Here is a 12,331-nt window from a genome sequence, read left to right as displayed (position 1 = left end):
CTTCATTGGTGCCTGGTGCAATGAGGGCAGCTTGAGCCTCCACAGCTTACAGCACCAGCTACATCCTTGGCTACTACTGTACAACCAGCAAGGGAGAAAGGGCAGGAAGCCCTAAGCTAAAGAGAGAAACTACACCCAAAATAAATACATCTAGGAAGCCAGATGCCAAGACACCAACAAAAAATTACAATCCACACCAAGACACAGGAAGCTACGGCCCAGTTAAAGGAACAAGATAAGCCTCCAGGTGACATGAAGGAGTTGAAACAACTAATCATAGATGTTCAAACAAATCTCCTTAATAAATTCAGTGAGATAGCCAAAGAGATTAAGTATATTAAGAAGACATTGGAGGAAGCAGATGTGGCCCAACTGATAGAGCATTCACCTACCATTTAGGAGGTCCAGAGTTCAAACCCAGGGCCTCATGGCCCATGTGATGAGCTGGCCCACGCGCAGTGCTGCCACGCGCAAAAAGTGCCATGCTACACAGGGGTGTCCCCTACTTAGGGGAACCCCACGCACAAGGAGTGCACCCTGCAAGGAGAGCCACCCTGTGCAAAAAAAGTGCAGCCTACCCAGGAGTGGTGCTGCACACATGGAGAGCTGATGCAGCAAGATGACACAACAAAAAGAGACACAGATACCTGGTGCCACCAAGAATGCAAGTGGACACAGAAGAACACACAGTGAATGGACACGAAAGCAGACAATGAGGCGGGGGGAGGGGGGGAAATAAAAATAAATCTAAAAAATAATAATTTTAAAAAAGAAGAAATTGGATGAGTACAAAGAAGATTTGAAAGCATACATAGAAAAATAGCAGATCTTATAGGAATGAAAGGAGCAATAAATGAAATTTAAAATACACTGGAATTATATAATAGCATATTGAAAAGGTAGAAGAAGGGATTGGTGAGCTTGAAGATATGGCCTCTGAAAGCGAACAACATAAAAAAGAACTGATGAAGAGAAGAATGGAAAAAATTGAACAAGGTCTCAGGGAACTAGATGACAGCAAGAGACATGCAAACATGTATCATGGGTGTCCCAGAAGGAGAAGAGGGGAAAAGGGGTAGAAGGAATATGTGAGGAAACAATGGTAGAAAATGTTCCAACCCTATTGAAGGACATGGATATCCATGTCCCAGAAGCACAACATACTCCCATCCAAATAAACCCAAACAGACCAACTCCAAGACACACACTCATCAGAATGTCAAATGCCAAAGACAAAGAGAGAATTCTGAGAGCAGCAAGAGAAAAGCAATGCCTACCATATAAGGAATACCCAATAAAATTAAATGCCAATTTTTTATCAGAAACCATGGAGGCAAGAAGTCAGTGGTATGATATATTTAAGATACTGCAAGAGAAAAACTTCCAACCAAGAATCTTATATCCAGCAAGACTGTCTTTTAAAAATGAGGGTAAGTTTAGAATATTCACAGATAAACAGAAACAGAGAGTTTGTAAGCAAGACACCAGCTTTGCAGGAATTACAAAAAAGTGTGCTATGGGGGAATGGGGGGAAGAGATGAGAAGTGGAGGCATTTTCGGGACTTGGAGTTGTCCTGGGTGGTGCTACAGGGACAATTACTGGACATTGTAGATCCTCTCATGGCCCACTGAATGGAACATGGGAGAGTATGGGCTATGATGTGGACCATTGACCATGAGGTGCAGCGATGCCCAGAGATGTACTCACCAGATGCAATGGATGTGTCATGATGATGGGGGAGAGTGTTGCTGAGGGGGGAGTGGTGGGGTGAGGGCGGTGGGGGTGAATGAGGACCTCATATTTTTTTAATATAATATTTTTTAAAAATGAATTAAAAAAAAAAGTTTTAAAAAAGTGTGCTACAATCTTAAAAGAAAAGACAGGAGAGAGTGGCTTGGAAGAGAGACTAGAAAAGAAGATTATATCAGTAAAAGTAACTAAAAGTCTCAAAAGAGTGGTGAAAATAAAATATGATAGATAAAACCCAAAGGTCAAAATGGGTGAAATAAGAACTGCCTTTAGAGTAATAACATTGAGTGTTAATGGATTAAACTCTCCAATCAAAACACACAGACTGGCAGAATGGATAAGGAAATATGAGCCACCTATATGCTGTCTGCAAGAGACTCACCGTAGACCCAAGGATACCAATAGATTGAAAGTGAAAGACTAGAAAAAGATATTCCATGCATTCAGTAACTGAAAGGAAAAAGAAAAGCCAGAGTACCTGTACTTATATTAGATGAAATAGACTTTAAAAGACACTAGGAATGTGCAATCTGAGAAGGAAGTCAAGGGGAAAAAACTCCATTTACAATAGGAACTAAAAGCATCAAATATTTAGGAATAAACTTAGCCACCAATGTAAAGCACTCGTATTCAGAAAACTACAACTCATTGTTAAAAGAAATCAAAAAAGACCTAAATAATTGGAAGAACCTTCCATGCTCATGGACTGGAAGACTAAATACCATTAAGATGTCAATTCTACCCAAACTGATATATACAGATTCAATGCAATCCCAGTAAAAATTCAACCAGCATTTTTTAAATAAATGGAAAACATGATTATCAAATTTTTTGGAAGGGTAAGGGGTCCTGAATAGCCAGAAACATCTTAAAAAGGAAAAATGAAGTTGGAAGATTCTCCTTTCCAGACTTTAAATCATATTACCTTACTACAGTGGCAAAAACAGCATGGTACTGGCATAAAGACAAATAAATAGACCAAAAATCGGGGAAGTGGATTTGTCCCAATGGATAGGACCTCTGCCTACCACAGGGGAGGTCCGCGGTTCAAACCCCGGGCCTCCTTGACCCATGTGGAGCTGGCCCATGCGCAGTGCTGATGCGCGCAAGGAGTGCCATGCCACGCAGGGGTGTCCCTGCGTAGGGGAGCCCCACGCACAAGGAGTGCTCCCCGTAAGAAGAGTCGCCCAGCGGGAAAGAAAGTGCAGCCTGCCCAGGAATGGTGCTGCACACACGGAGAGCTGACACAGCAAGATGACGCAACAAAAAGAAACACAGATTCCTGGTGCCGATGATAAGGATAGAAGCGGTCACAGAAGAACACACAGTGAATGGACACAGAGAGCAGACAACTGGGGAAGGGGGCGTGGGGAAGGGGAGAGAAATAAATTAAAAATAAATCTTTTTTTAAAAATTGATGGTTAAGAAACACACTCTCACAAGTAATATTTGTCAAACCCACCCAGCTTGGACAGAACAGTTCATTCAACAAATAGTGCTGAGAGAACTTGATATCCATAGCCACAAAAAGGAAAGAGGACCCCTATCTCACACCTTATACAAAAATTAACTCAAATTGGGTCAACAACCTAAATATAAAAGCAAGAATTATAAAGCTTCTAGAAGAAAATGTAGGAAAATATCTTCAATACCTGGTGGTAGGTGGTAGATTCTTAAAGGAGGTAAGAGCAGGACTGAAATGGACTACTGATGTTTAATGTATGTAGAAAAGTTTTAATTAGCTTTATTGTAAAAGTGTGGAAATGTATGGAGTTGATGGTAACACATTAGAGTAACAGCTGGTTTATAAATGGGAACGTGGCTGAAAAGGGTAGTCTAGGGATGTAAATGCCAAATGAAAAAAAGCTGTAGAATAATCTAGGGACTAAATAACACAGTAAACCCAGAGGTGGATGATAATTGTGGTTGATGGTACAGATGCAAAAATGTCCTTTTTGAGCCAGAGCAGATGTATGTCAATATTGCAGGGTGGTGGGAATGCGAAGTATGGGAAAAATACAACTGGAGTGACCAGTGAACTGTGGTTAACAGTAATAATGTAACAGTCATGCATCTAAGCCAAAGAAGTACTGTGCTGATAATGGCAGAGATTGGAAAAAATGTGCCAAATGTACGCTATGGGCCTGGTAAGTCTCATGATATTATCTCATAATCTGTAACAAACGTTCCACTATGGTGTGGCCTGTTGATAGAGGGGTATTGCATGGGAATCCTGCACATGTGCATGATTTTTTTGTACATTTACAACTTTTGCCATAAAAATATATTTGAAAAATAATAATAGGGTGGGTTGGGGGAAAATATACCACATGTAAGATAAATATTATAGTTTTTTTGTGTGTTTTTTAACATTTTTTTAAAAAGATTTGTTTATTTATTTATTTATTTCTCTCCCCTCTCCCCCCCCCGCCCTGGTTGTCTGTTCTCTGTGTCCATTTGCTGTGTCTTCTTCTTTGTCCGCTTCCGTTGTCAGCGGCACGGGAATCTGTGTTTCTTTTTGTTGCATCATCTCGCTGTGTCAGGTCTCCGTGTGTGCAGCACCATTCCTGGGCAGGCTGCACTTTCTTTCCCGCTGGGCGGCTCTCCTTACGGGGCGCACTCCTTGCGCGTGGGACTCCCCTACGCAGGGACACCCCTGTGTGGCAGGGCACTCCTTGCGCGCATCAGCGCTGCGCATGGGCCAGCTCCACACGGGTCAAGGAGGCCCGGGGTTTGAACCGCGGACCTCCCATGTGGTAGACGGACGCCCTAACCACTGGGCCAAGTCCACCACCAGGACTATAGTTAATAGTAAGATTTTGATGATATTCTTTCATCATTTGTAACAAACGTCTCACAACAATGCAAGGTACTGGTAGTGGGTTGATGTATGGGTCCCCTGTATGATGTTGTGCATGTTTGCTTTGTTAAGTTTACAACTTTTACTATACACTTATTGCTTACATATGTTCACATATAAATGATATAAATAATTATAATAATAATATGGTAGGTTGGGGGAAAATACACCAAATGTAAGATACTCTGGTTGGTAGTAATATTTTGAAGATGTTTTAATCATTAGTTAAAAATATTTCATAACAGGGGAAACGGACTTTGGCCCAGTGGTTAGGGTGTCCGTCTACCACATGGGGGGTCCGCGGTTCAAGCCCCGGGCCTCCTTGACCCGTGTGGAGCTGGCCCATGCGCAGTGCTGATGCGCGCAAGGAGTGCCGTGCCATGCAAGGGTGTCCCCCGCGTAGGGGAGCCCCACGCGCAAGGAGTGCACCCATAAGGAGAGCCGCCCAGCGCGAAGGATGGAGCAGCCTGCCGAGGAATGGCGCCGCCCACACTTCCCGTGCCGCTGACGACAACAGAAGCGGACAAAGAAACAAGACACAGCAAATAGACACCGAGAACAGACAACCAGGGGAGGGGGGGAAATTAAATAAATAAATAAATCTTTAAAAAAAAAAAAAAAAAATTTCATAACAATGTAAGGTATTGTTTGTAGGGTAAGGTATGATGTCCCTGTATGATGTTATATATATTTGTTTTTTGAGTTTACAACTATCACTATATACTTATTGTTTATGTATGTGTGATACACTTCAATAAGACCAGTGAATTCCATGGGCATGTGTCATTCCTGCACGACATTTGCTGTGAGGTGGGTTCCTTGATCGGAAGCAACACTGTGTGGAACGCCATGGTGGTGGATCAGACATCTGGTATGACCACAGACAGTAGATTGGGAAGAAGCATTGAGTGCTGGGAAGGCAAATCCATATCCAGAGTATCTGTCCATTCCCGTTAGAACAAATCACTGCCCCTTCCATGGTGGAAGTGGTCCATGTAGTCAACCTGCCACCAGGTAGCAGGCTGGTCACCTCGAGGAATGGTGCCATATCGGGGGCTGAGTGTGGGTCTCTGCTGCTGACAGATGGGGCACTCAGCAGGGGCTGTAGCCAAGTCAGCCTTGGTGAGGGGAAGTCCATGTTGCTGAGCCCATGCATAACCTCCATCCCCACCTCCATGGCCACTTTGTTCATGAGCCCATTGGGCAATAACAGGAGTGACTGGGGAAAGAGACTGAGTGCTAGCCACAGAGCGGGTCATTGTATCCATTTGATTGTTAAAAATCTTCCTCTGCTGAAGTCACCCTACAGTAAGTATTCACATGGAACACAATATTTTCATGTTTTCTGCCCACTCAGAAAGGTCTATCCATACCTCTTCCCCAGACCTCTTTGTCCACAATTTTCTGTTTCTTTGAAGTCCCTGACCATCCAGCCAAACCATTGGCAACAGCCCATGAATCAGCCTGGAAACGTACCTCCAGCCACTTCTCCTTTCAAGCAAAATGAACGACCAGGCATCGTGCTCGAAGTTCTGCCCACTGGGAGGATTTGCCCTCACCACTGTCCTTCAGGGACATCCCAGAAAGGGGCTGCAGTGCAGCTGCTGTCCACTTTGGGTAGTTATATGCATATTGTACAAAACCTTCTGTAAACCAGGCCCAAGTTTTCTCTTCCTCAGTCAACTGATTGTTAGGAATTTCCCAAGAGGCCATAGCTGTGGGCTGGCAAAGAGAGGTTTCTTTGGAGGTAGATGGAACTGTTCTAAAATTAATTGTGGTTTTGATTACACAACTCTATGACTACACTAAAAACCATTGACTTGTATACTTTTGAAAGAGTGAATTTTGTGGTATGTGAATTGTACTCAATAAAGCTGTTATTAAAAAAAAGTTAATATCATTAAAAGAAATGTTTGTGTTTTTTAATTGAATGATAGTGGGTATCAAATTACTAAAGTCTTTAGATTTCACTTGATATAAAAGAGTGATGTAACAGTTTTATTTTTAAATGTCAACAATTTATAGTATTCCAGAAATTACTTCTTTTAAAAAGTTTTTATACTTAAATGAAAACATTTATATGTGAATGTAAAAATGTGTGATGGCCTACACAACTTTTTTCAAATTATTTTAAGGAGTATGCAAGCAGAAAAATTGGAAATCACAGGTGTAAACAAGGCCTTCTAAAAGAATGGCTGTTTATTACTATTATTATTATTGAAATAATGAAAATGCTCTAATAATGATTGAAGTGGTGAATATACACCTATGTGATTATACCAAATACACTTTGGATGAAGTGTATGCTTCATTAATATGTACCAATAATACTGATTTGTTTAAAAAAAAAAAGAAAAGAAAAGAGTGATTGAACAGGAGAAAAGGAGATGGCAGGGCCTCAAGGGGATTGGACAGATTCCAAGATGTGAGACTTGAGCATGTTTATGTGCTTATGGGAAAGGGCCAGAAGTGGGGGGAAAGTGGACGGATGGATTGGGGGAAAAATGAGTGGGGCAGGTCCCATAGAAGCTGGAAGGTGGGGTCTGGCCCACGTCCTCGAGCTGGCTGCGCTTTTCCAACCTTCACATCTGGGCCCAGCTGAAAAGGACTGACTCGGGCCGTCGGAAGGCTGAGCCCAAGAACCAGGGCTCTAAACACACTTCCTCAACAGCCTAGGAAATATATCAATTATGGAAGAATATGTCTAACAAAAGACTTACACGCAGGATATGGAGGAAAGATATTTAAATTAACTAACTGTGGCGTGTAATCCCTCACATCTGGCATCACACATACACACCACGTTCAAGGACTGGGAAACTCGAGAGCGCACAACGCACTCCTCTCTAGAGTCGATGCAACGCCCAGCCCCAAGCCCTCGATTTCTGTGCGGAACACGACAGGCTGATTCTAAAATACGTACGGAAATGGAAGGGCCGGGAACAAGGGCCGAGATTTCCGACAGAACCACAGGGGAGGACTTGCTGTCCCGCACGTGGAAACTTCTCAGCGGCGGCCCCGCGCGAGCGGCGGGGACGGGCGCGGGGACAGGGGGCCCCGCGGCGGCGTGGGCGGCGGGGAGCCTCGGCTGCCGGCCGGGGGCGGGGAGCGGGCCCTGGAGACGCCCGGCGCCCCCGAGGAGGAGCACGAGGGCGCCCCCGAGGGCGCGTGGCCGGCCCGGCGTGCGCGCGCTCAGGCGGCGTCCGCGCTGCGCCCCCGAGGAGGAGCACGAGGGCGCCCCCGAGGGCGCGTGGCCGGCCCGGCGTGCGCGCGCTCAGGCGGCGTCGGCGCGGCGCCCCCGAGGAGGAGCACGAGCGCGCCCCCGAGGGCGCGTGGCCGGCCCGGCGTGCGCGCGCTCAGGCGGCGTCCGCGCTGCGCCCCCGAGGAGGAGCACGAGCGCGCCCCGAGGGCGCGTGGCCGGCCCGGCGTGCGCGCGCTCAGGCGGCGTCCGCGCTGCGCCCCCGAGGAGGAGCACGAGCGCGCCCCCGAGGGCGCGTGGCCGGCCCGGCGTGCGCGCGCTCAGGCGGCGTCCGCGCTGCGCCCCCGCGCGAGGCCGGCGCTAGGGCGGCAGGAGCGCGGGGACGCGCGGCCACGTGGCGGCCTGGCCGGGACGCCCGCGCAGAGGCCCGCAGGCCTGTGACGCCGTCCGGAGAGGTCGTCGACTGTCCAGGGAAAAGGGACCCCAACGCGGTGGCCGCGGGGCTTCAGCCCTCCCGAGCTGCAGCGGGCGTGGAGAAGGTCTCAGGGCGGAGGGAGCAGCGGCTGGACGGCCGCGGCCTCGACCCCACAAAGGCCGCGGAGAGGGACGCCGGGAAGGACACCCCGCAGCCCCTGAGGGGAAGCTCTGGGACCACTTGGGCGGGCTTGGAGAGAGGGAGGCCACGGGGCTTCCAGGGAGCCAGAGTCGAACAAAAGACGGGGCTTCGTGCTCGTCGCCTTTAAAGACGAGGAACCTGTGGCGAAGGTTCTGGAGAAACAACGGTCCAGTGCGAGCCAGTGTGAAATCAAGGTGGCCCGGCCCAAGGAAGTCTGGCAGCAGCGGCAGCAGCGTGGCTCTGGGGGCGCGGAAAGCCACGCGCGGGGCGGCGGGGGCGAGGGAGCGGGGTCAGGGTGGTGCAGGGTAAGGCGCGAGCCAGAGGCGGCGCCACGAGCGCGACCGCCAGCCGCAGAGGGGGACGCGCCCGACCCGCCGCTTGTGTGGCTATTGGGGGCACACAGTTATGTCCCAAATTTAGCTGGGCAGACTTTCTGTGGCCTGTCCCGTGGGCAGTTTACTTACTATTTCACTCTCCCGGTTACTCTTTCCAGAGCGTTCGTTGTTCCAGAGCGCTCGTTGTGTCAGGCAGCGTTTGGTGAGGCCGAGGCAGCCCTGCACGGCTGGGAGCAGGTGCCGCAGAGCGGGGGCGGAGGGGCTGCGTCCAGCTGCGGCTCTCCAGCCCCGACCTGGGGCCCTGGCCGAGAAGAGTCACCTGCATCTAGGAAACCAGTGTCACCATTTTTCACCTTGTGATTTTATGTTATTTACGTCATAGATTTCCTGTAAGGGAAGTGTTCATTTTCCTGTACTTTTGGGTACCTTTGGGGAATCTAATGCATTTTCACGGGTCCTGATTTTGCCACGACCTGGATATTGAAGCTACTGAAGCTTTTGAAATAAAAATTTAAACCCCCTCCCCCCCAAAAAAAAAGTTTTAGGGGAGTGGATGTGGCTCAGGCAGTGAGCACCTGCCTCCCACACAGGCATCCTGGGGTGGGTTCCCCGTGCCTCCTAAAGAAAACGAGCAAGCACACAATGAGCAAACATTCAAAGGAACCAATACAGGGGAGCCAATGTGGTTCAGTGGTTGAGCGCCAGCCTCCCACATACCAGGTCCTGGGCTCAATACCCACTCCCAGTATCTCAAAAAGGAAAAAAAAAAACTTTTTATAAAAGTACAGTGATTAAGATAGGGTGGCGTTTGTGCGAGGATAGACACGAGGAATAGTCAGGAGTACAAAAACTGATGTAGCTATGGACACTTGACTTGTGATTTATGGGGCAGTAAAGGGCACAGGGATGGAAAAGTTTGGGTAATGGGCAGTGATGATGGCAGCACAACACAGTGAACATCGTACCTCAGAACTGTGGACTTCAGAGTAGCTAAAGCGGGACATTTTAGAATGCATATACACTACTAGAATAACAATCTTAAAAATATATATAGGGGAGCGGATTTGGCCCAGTGGTTAGGGCGTCCGTCTACCACATGGGAGCTGGCCCATGTGCAGTGCTGATGCGCACAAGGAGTGCCCTGCCACGCAGGGGTGTCCCCCGCGTAGGGGAGCCCCACGCGCAAGGAGTGCGCCCCGTAAGGAGAGCCGCCCAGCGCAAAAGAAAGTGCAGCCTGCCCAGGAATGGCGCCGCACACACGGAGAGCTGACACAGCAAGATGACGCAACAAAAAGAAACACAGATTCCCGTGCTGCTGCCAACAACAGAAGCGGACAAAGAAGACGCAGCAAATAGACACAGAGAACAGACAACCGGGGTGGGGGAAATAAATAAATAAATCTTTTTTAAAAAAAAATTAAAAAGAGCACGGGGAAAGGTTTGCCTTTACAATGTACAGTATTCATGTAGAAAAATGGAAAACTTGACCCTTGCCCTCACACTATAAACAAACAGATTCCAGGTGGGTTGTAGTCCTACACATGAAGGACAGAACAATAAAACTTATGGGAAATAACAGGGAGAAAAAAAATCTAGGATGAAAGCCTTATGGTGGTGAAAGATTTCATGACATAAAACAAGCCTTAAAAGGCTGACAAATTTGGCTCCGTTAAAAGTAATAAATAACTGCATTTACCTAAATCCCCAGAACTGGTAAAACTAAAGCACAGTGTTTAGGGAAACATGTATATATATTGAAAGATGGATGCTACACGGATTTGCGTGTTCTCTTTGCACAGGGGCCATGCTAATCTTCTCTGTATTGTTCCAATTTTGGTTCTTGCTGAAGTGAGCGCAGGGAAGCACATGTTTTAGGTTGAAAGTGATGGAGCAAAGCAAGGAAGCAGCGTCCATACAAGTCAGGGTGATGGTTCCCTTTGAAGGAGAAGAGGGGACGGTGCCAGGACAGAGCCAGCAGGGCAGCTTTTGGAGTCTGACCATCTCTACTTCTTGAGCTAAATGGAGTGACATGGGAGGTCACTCTATAGCAATGCATTAACTTGCACGTTTGTGTTTTATTCTGTATATATGTTATAGTTGACACGAAGATTTCAAGAGAAATAAAATCTTTCCACATGATTCTAATGAGCCACCCCCTTTAGGGAACTCTGATCTGCAGCCTAGGTGGAGGGACGAAGTGATCAAAAACCATCCAGATGGACCAAACTCAGCTGTTGATTCACATATCTGAAATATCCAAAATTACAAGTGTTTCAAGAATGGCTGGCTCTAGGCACTCCACCAAGATGATAAAGAATTTGCTTCTCTTTATCTCTTTGCTCAACTTTTCTCATTATCCCGCAGGCTCTCTACCCCAGGACTGCCTCCAGCATGTCCAGGCTTCTGTCCTTCCAGCTACGCCAATTGAGCTGAAAGAAAACATCCCCCCTGGATTTTTTTTTTTTTAATTTCTCTCCCCTTCCTCGCCCCCTCCTCCCCCCAGTTGTCTGCTCTCTGTGTCCATTCGCTGTGTGTTCTTCTGTGTCCACTTATGTCAGCAGCACCCGGAATCTGTGTTTCTTTTTGCTGCGTCATCTTGCTGTGTCAGCTCTCCGTGTGGGCAGCGCCATTCCTGGGCAGGCTGCACTTTCTTTCGCGCTGGGTGGCTCTCCTTATGGGCGCACTCCTTGCGCGTGGGGCTCCCCTACACGGGGACACCCCTTCGTGGCAGGGCACTCCTTGCACGCATCAGCGCTGCGCATGGCCAGCTCCACACGGGTCAAGGAGGCCCGGGGTTTGAACCGCGGACATCCCGTGTGGCAGACGGACGCCCTAACCACTGGGCCAAGTCCGCCTCCCCCCTCTGGGTTCTTCGCAGTAGTCCCAGGGATGGTTCTCCACAGCCTGACCACCCCTGACCAACAGCGGTGGCCAGAGGCCTGGAAGGTGGCCTGGGCCATGGGGCTGCCCCTGGAGTTGGGGAGTGGAGGGCAGGGCTCAGCCGAATCAAATAGATTATCCATGTGGGGACAACATGAATTTTTGTTCAAGGAGAAAGTGGAGCCATTACCAAAAGGACAGGGAGGGCAGACGAGTTGGGATCAGTGGGCTGGAGGCCCCAGTGGGGGTCAAAGGAGAGGTGTGGCCGAGGTGAGCAAGCGACCTGCAGGTGAGTGACGAGGAAGGAGAGGAACCTGGCGGGAGAGTGGATGTCTGAATTGTCATTTCAGAGGTGGAGCAGTTTCGGGTGATGACAGACTCCAAGGTGTGGCCGTGGCAGGAGGCGGCGAGGATGGGAAGGAGTCAAGACACCGGGTTTTAGAGGCTTGAGAGCCACGCAACCAAGTCCTCATTAAGGAAGGCGTAGCCCTAATACAGCGAGGCCCATGTGATGCAGGATCAGAACAGTATCTGATTCAGGACGTGCAGCTCAAGAGCACGAAATGCTGTTTAATGAAATTAAAAAGGAATTCCATTCTTCACTCACAGCTCTCAAAGGACCTTAAAGGAACTCACATATTCCACAGCCACGCTAGCTAAACTCCCTCTTCTCTCTTTCCTTCAGACCCCG

General features: G+C 48.2%; 1 pseudogene; it reads right to left on the bottom strand.

Moving 5' to 3' along the window:
- Positions 1–10,514: 10,514 nt before the first annotated feature.
- LOC111764105 (U6 spliceosomal RNA) lies at positions 10,515–10,614 on the bottom strand (annotated as a pseudogene).
- Positions 10,615–12,331: the final 1,717 nt, after the last annotated feature.

The sequence above is a fragment of the Dasypus novemcinctus genome, chromosome 11 (assembly GCF_030445035.2).
Source record: "Dasypus novemcinctus isolate mDasNov1 chromosome 11, mDasNov1.1.hap2, whole genome shotgun sequence".
Classification (NCBI taxonomy): Eukaryota; Metazoa; Chordata; class Mammalia; order Cingulata; family Dasypodidae; genus Dasypus; species Dasypus novemcinctus.
The sequence above is the reverse complement of the archived record's forward strand: the minus strand, read 5'-3'. Positions and strand labels throughout refer to the sequence as shown.